Source organism: Zonotrichia leucophrys, chromosome 1, assembly GCF_028769735.1.
Source record: "Zonotrichia leucophrys gambelii isolate GWCS_2022_RI chromosome 1, RI_Zleu_2.0, whole genome shotgun sequence".
Lineage (NCBI taxonomy): Eukaryota > Metazoa > Chordata > Aves > Passeriformes > Passerellidae > Zonotrichia > Zonotrichia leucophrys.
This window is the reverse complement of record NC_088169.1, coordinates 17745362-17751667: the sequence shown is the minus strand read 5'-3', so window position 1 is coordinate 17751667 and position 6306 is coordinate 17745362. Positions and strand designations below refer to the sequence as shown.

General features: G+C 41.9%; 1 long non-coding RNA gene across 1 annotated transcript; it reads right to left on the bottom strand.

The window, feature by feature from the left end:
* Positions 1–1573: 1573 nt before the first annotated feature.
* LOC135445336 (uncharacterized) lies at positions 1574–5009 on the bottom strand. The gene is made up of 3 exons (XR_010439513.1): positions 4871–5009; positions 2793–2897; positions 1574–2359 (listed from the first exon to the last, which is right to left on the bottom strand). It is a non-coding gene; the product is annotated as an uncharacterized LOC135445336 (long non-coding RNA).
* Between the last annotated feature and the right edge of the window lie 1297 nt (positions 5010–6306).

Below are 6306 nucleotides of genomic sequence, written 5' to 3'. Positions count from 1 at the left end.
TGTGTTCTACTAGTTTTGAAAGCTGACAAAAATGTGGAAATAGAGATGCTTTGGTTTGTTGATTTGACCTCTGATAATTCTACAGTAAAATACAGAGAAAACGATTTTTATTGCATGTGTGAATTTCAGCTCAGATATTACAAAACCAGGAAAATGCTTTGGAGGAATTCTAAAGATTCAGTGTTTAGTCTTATTGTTTCTAGGAACCTCATTTTAACTATCCATGTTTTTTAAAAATATTACTTTGAGTAATACCATCATTTATGCTACCTTTAATTCAGACCAAATTGAGTAATTTTTCATAGAATCATAAAATCCTTTAGGTTGCAAAAAACCAGCAAGATAATAAATTCCAGCTGTTAACCCAGCACTGCCAAGTCTACCACTAAGCCATGTACCCAAGTGCCACATCCATGTGTTTTTTAATACTTTCAGGGATGGTAATTCCACCATCATGGGCATCTTGGAACAGTTCCAATGCCTGATGACCCTTCCAGCGAAGAACTTGTCCCTAATATCCAACCTGAACCTTTCCTGGTGGAACTCAAAATATTTTCTCTTGTCCTGCCACTTGTGACCTGGGAGAAGAGACCAACTCCCACTTGGCTACAACCTCCTTTCTAGAAGACTCAGAAGTGAAAAGGTCTCCCTGAGCCTCCTTTTCTCTAGGATAAAAAACCCAAGTTTCTTTAGACATTCCCCACTGGACTTACACCTTCCATTTCTAATATTTCTTTGCTTAGTCTTCATGTATAAGATATTTTCAGGAAGGAGAAGTCTCTTTGCATGTAAAATACAGAGTTTGGGAGGAGAGGGGGATGACAAAAAGCTTTTTCTTTAGCATATCTAATAGAAAAAATTCTGATCAGCTAGTATGTCCATTAATTTTCCAAAGAACATCAATAAACAAACTTTTCTAAAAAATCACTTCTGGTAAATCAAGTGAATTTTTTATGGTATTTGGATAGCAAAAGACTTCTAATCACATGAATACACATGCAAATGTGATCTGTGAGAGCAGTCTCACCTATAAAACTATATCTCAATGTAAACAACACAGATGTCTGAAATTCCTGTGCAAATTAATTTGAAGGAAGTGATGACAACTATGGAGTTTGGGAGAACCCATTCCAAAGTTACTGTGACAATGGCAGACAGGTGCCCTAAATTATGTACATGAGAAAATTCTGTTGACAAAAAAGCAATTCATCCAGGAGTTCTCTAGAGGTGCATTAGAAGTCAGACTGTGTTTCAGCACTTTCCCCAGGAGTCCTTAACAAACCAGGAAAGTGGGCTGGTTTTGCACAGCTTGGTTTCTGGCAGCCGGGGGGCCAGAGAAGGTGGTTTCCCTGAGAAGCTGCTGGAAGCTTCCACCATGTCCAGCAGAGCCAAACACTGATGGCTCTGAATATGGACATGCTGCTGGCCAAGGCTGGGCCATTTAGAGACGATGGTAACACCTCTGTGATTATTTAGGAAGATTAGTAATATATTTAGGAAGAAAATCAGAACAAAGGAGGCACAGATTTTTTCTTCTAGTCAGAGAACAGGAGGTGAGAACATGCGAGGGAAAACAACATGAAGACACCAAGGTCAGGGGAGGAGGTGGCAGAGGAGCTGCACTATGCACTGGAGCCGAGATTCCTCTGCAGGCCGTGGTGAGCCCAAGGTGAAGCAGCTGTGCCCCTGCAGCCCGTGGGGATCCATGGCGGATGCAGAGATCCACCCACATCCCATGGGGATCCATGGGGGATGCAGAGATCTGCCAACAGCACACGGGGATCCACAGGGAATGCAGAGATCGACCCACAGCCTATGGGGATCCATGGGGATGCAAAGATCCACCCACAGCCCGTGGGGATTCATGGGGGATGCTGAGATCCACCCGCAGCCCATGGGAATGTGCCCAGGCCGGAGCGTGTTGGTGCCTAGAGGAGGCTGTGCTCCAGGGGAGATCATGGGGAGAGGGGCCCCGCTCCCCGGCTGCAGCAGCCCGTCCTCGGGCCCCGCTCCCCTGTCCTTAGCGGGCAGCACCGAGGGCAGAGCCCCAGGTCAGAGCAGTTCTGGGAGCGCTGCCGGCCCTGAGGGAGCTCTCGCTGCAGCAGGGGCGGCTCGGGCGCTGTTCCTGAGGGCGGACCCAGGCCGGGGCAGTCCATGGAGAGCTGTCTGCTGTGGGAGTCCATGGAGAGAGAGCTGCCTGCTGTGAGAGTCCATGGAGAGCTGCCTGCTGTGGGAGCCCATGGAGAGCTGCCTGCTGTGGGCGGCACCCACGGCCTCACAGGGGATGGCTCCTCTACCGGGGCGGCGGGAGAAAATCTCGGTGATGAACTGACCAAAGCCCCATGCCCTCCCTGTATCCCTGCGGGAGGAAATCTCGTTGATAAACTGACCAAACCCCCACGCCCGGTATCCCTGCACTGCCGGAGGGAAGGAGGGAGAAGGTGTTTTAAGGGCTTATTTTACTTCTTATTATCCTCCTCTGATTCTGTTAGTAATAAATTCACTTTTTACTTCTAATTTGAGCCTGTTTTGCCCTTGGAGTGTTTTCTCCCAGTCCTTCTCTCACTCATGACCCCTTCATTCATTTTTTCCCCTTTCCTCTTCCAGGTGTGATGGAGCGACTGGGGAGGGGGGGAAGTGAATGACTTTTGTGGGTGCTTGGTGTTTGGCTGGTGTCAAACCACAACAGAAAGAAAGAAAAAAGAAAGGAAAAAAAGCACAAAAAGGGTATATGTACGACACATGAGACTACTTCAGAAAGATTGACAGAGAGAATGTATTCATGATATTACCTTCCCTCAGGTTTGCATCCTGTATCCAGCAAAAATGCAGCATTGAATCCAAATGCACTGAGTCTCAAGGAACAGCTAGTCATCCAGCTCTAGGTACACTGTATTCTAGAAATGCAGGAACAGCCATTAAGAAAAATGATGATACAGATGGGCAGAGTATGAGAATATTATTCCTCTCCACTGGTCCTGCAAATTTGTTCTGTGGGTTTTTTGTTTTTTTGGTTTTTTTTTTTTTTTTGTTGAATTAGTTCCCTCAAAGTCCCAGTGGAGCCCTCATAACAAAATAACCGTAATCCTTTTTTTTTTTCTAGTGTCATCCTCATGGAGTCACTTAACTTCTTTGAGACGAAAAAGAAGATTGAAAATATCAGTAAGAGCTGGGAAGTGGCTCGAGTATGTGGCATAAAATTTCACAACTTTTTGGACTTTTAATTGAAAATTATTACCTTTCCCTTCCTTTCCAAGGATAGTAAAGACAGATGATCAGCTTAGAGTCCCAAAGAAAATTGTGCTCAGCTAGATTCACTGCAACAGTTCAAACTTCCTCTAGGGGTGACTAAATGAGCCAAATGGGAAAGTAAGTTTTATATTTGTTCCCCACTGAGTTACTCCAAATCTTACTGCCTGCTATTATGGTATATAGCATACTGCCAATAGAGTCCCTGAGTCACAGATGCTCAATAAATATTTTTCATTCTTCATCCCAAGACTGTAGTTTTCAAAGAATACAGTTCTGAGCAAAGAACCATAGAAACAGTGTTCCTCTTCTCCATGATAAATCCTGATCTAACAAAATGATCTGGTAAGTAAGATAGACTGGCAAGATTTATCAATTTTTGTATGTGTCCTCCCTTTTGAAAGCATGTGTTAACAGGCTAAATGAGTTTCTAAACTTCAATCTTTCCAAAAATATGCAGGGAAAACAAGGCTGACCATAGGACTGTATACCATAGGACTGTAAAAATTCCACCTCTCTTCTGAAAACCTGCAGGACACTGAGTGCTCATCTATTCCCAGTGCTTATGCACTCTCTAAGCTGCACTTTACCTGGACCTGGAAAGTATCAAGTCTTACCAAAGTCCTGAATCTTATGTGATTTCACTTATCCTGGTCTTGGTCTTCAGCTGTTTTGAATAAACTTTCTGGATTTCCAGGGAATAGCCACCCCTTTTCTACACATAAGATCTGCCAGAAATGCCAGCCAGTTCTTTACCATGGCTATGCACACAGAATGGCAATTTTAACCTGTTAAACAAGTTAAACAAATTGTTGGGAAAAAAGCATGCCCTCCTTAAAACCTGTTTGTGGGCTTAATCATGCTGAAAGTACCTAGAGGGCTGAATATCCAGTTGGGCTGGAACAAAGAAGGAAGCAATTATACAGAGTTGACCAAAACCTGCATTTTACTACATCACCAATGCCAATACAGCATGAGCTCTTCAGCTCTATCTTCCAGAAAGGAACAATAGCTACAGAATAGGTAGCTTTGATGAACCCAGTATCCAGGACAGGAGTACAGGTAGTCAGAGACAATCCAGCAATTTCTTGAAGCTGGCAACAGCTTTTTACAGCTTTTGTGTACAGAGAGCCAAGAAACGACTGAGAAGGAGACACTGCAAAAACCATGAACATTAGAAAGCAATTGGAATCAGAATGAAGGGTGACTGCATTCCTTAAGATAGAAAACAAAATCATCTGGCTTCAGAAAGTCAGCCTTCCAGAAAATTACCTGGTTCAAATCTGGAAGGAAGAAAGGAGCTTCAGGGAGCTAAAATATCCTCAAAGAAATAGATCTCACATATGTGTTTTGTGGCTAACCAGATACCAGGCAGAGTGAATAAGGAATTGAAAAGATTAGATAATAATTTCTTGGGGGAGGCAGCAACATATATACCAGATCTCTCTGTAGTGAGGAGTTGGGTCCATAAATTAAATTAGGGGTTGAGATAGATAGATAGATAGATAGATAGATAGATAGATAGATAGATAGATAGATAGATAGATAGATAGATAGATAGATAGATAGATAGATAGATAGATATAATGCTAAATTAGCATAACTCAAAAGGAAAACCCACCTTCCAAACAAGGCAGAAGTTGTGAGCAATTTACAATAAGCAGTTTAATTGTCTCTAATCCTCCATATTTTCCATTTAAGTACTTTCTTTTATAGTGTTCTTGTAGTAAATTTCAAGATAAAAGCATTGTTGTTTTCCAAACAGCAGAAAATAAGCCACAGAGCCTGGAATAAAGAAGCTGCAGTTCAAGCATAAATATTAATTGCAACTGAAATATGTATCGCAGACCTGTGTTTTCAATTATCGCAGATAATTGAAAATATGGGTCATGATGAGAAACAGGTGATAGGGAAGGGTATTTATTAAGTGGAATCAACCAGAAGAAAAGATACTTGTGCCAGGGATGGGTAATGGTGTGGATTAGAGTCACCCTCAAAGATCTAAGATGTCTAAAGATATAAGTGTATATCATCATGATACATGATTTATCATATCATATATGATGCCATAACAAATTTCAAAGATGCAGTTGTCAGAAAGTGAGAAGGAGTTCCCAAAACCATGGGGCTTAGGATCACTGGGAAGTGGGGGTGGGAGTGGGACTGTTTGAATGATGCCAAGGAGCCATTCAGACTTTCTAAAAAAATTGAAATTCCCATAGCTGAGATGGTTAATGGAGGAAACAGAGACAAGAAAACCCACTAAAAGAAAAGACTGAAAAAAATTGGGCTGTTAGGGAGAAGCAGTAACAAGAACAGCAGGCATGTGGGCTGGAATGAACAAGTAGTTAATTACACTAGCAAAGGGGAGGAAAAGACAAATCCTTAAATATATTGCTTTTTCTGTCTAGTTTCTTCAGACATTGCTTGTTTCTTAAGGAAAGACCTTCCAGCACCTGTTCTGATTAAAGGGTATGGACTTCTTGCAACAAGAAAAAGTCTATTAATATCAATCACTGCTTCTCCACACAGGCAAATAATACTTTGTAAATGCCAAGCACTGTATTAAATAGCCATGTTAAAAACTCTAGGCAAAGAAATATTCACACAGGAGAGATTGTGCAGATGCAGATTGAAGCATGTATAAACTTTGCAATAACCTACACAACCCAAAAGCATTTCTGCCAATTATTGGAGTAATAATTACCAAGGATATTGACCAATATCCTTCCTTCTTTGTTTTTTGGGGCTATTTGATAAAACTCTGTGGCTTTTGAATGTGTCACAAACTGAGATTTTTCCTTTTCATTGTTTCCAGTAATTTCCCCTTTCTCCAATCTTCCATCACTCCTGTGAAGGCCATGATGACAATTCTACTTTTTCTCATCAGTAGACAAGTCTGCCACATTATGGCACAGTGAGGATTTGTTTTCAAAAAGTCCATATGCCCTCTTCTGAGAACTACTGAAGCCCAAAAATATGATCCTAATGAACATTAGGCTCTTATTGCATGACCCCATGTGCCATGGGCTGCCAGTCACTTGACAATGGTCTCTG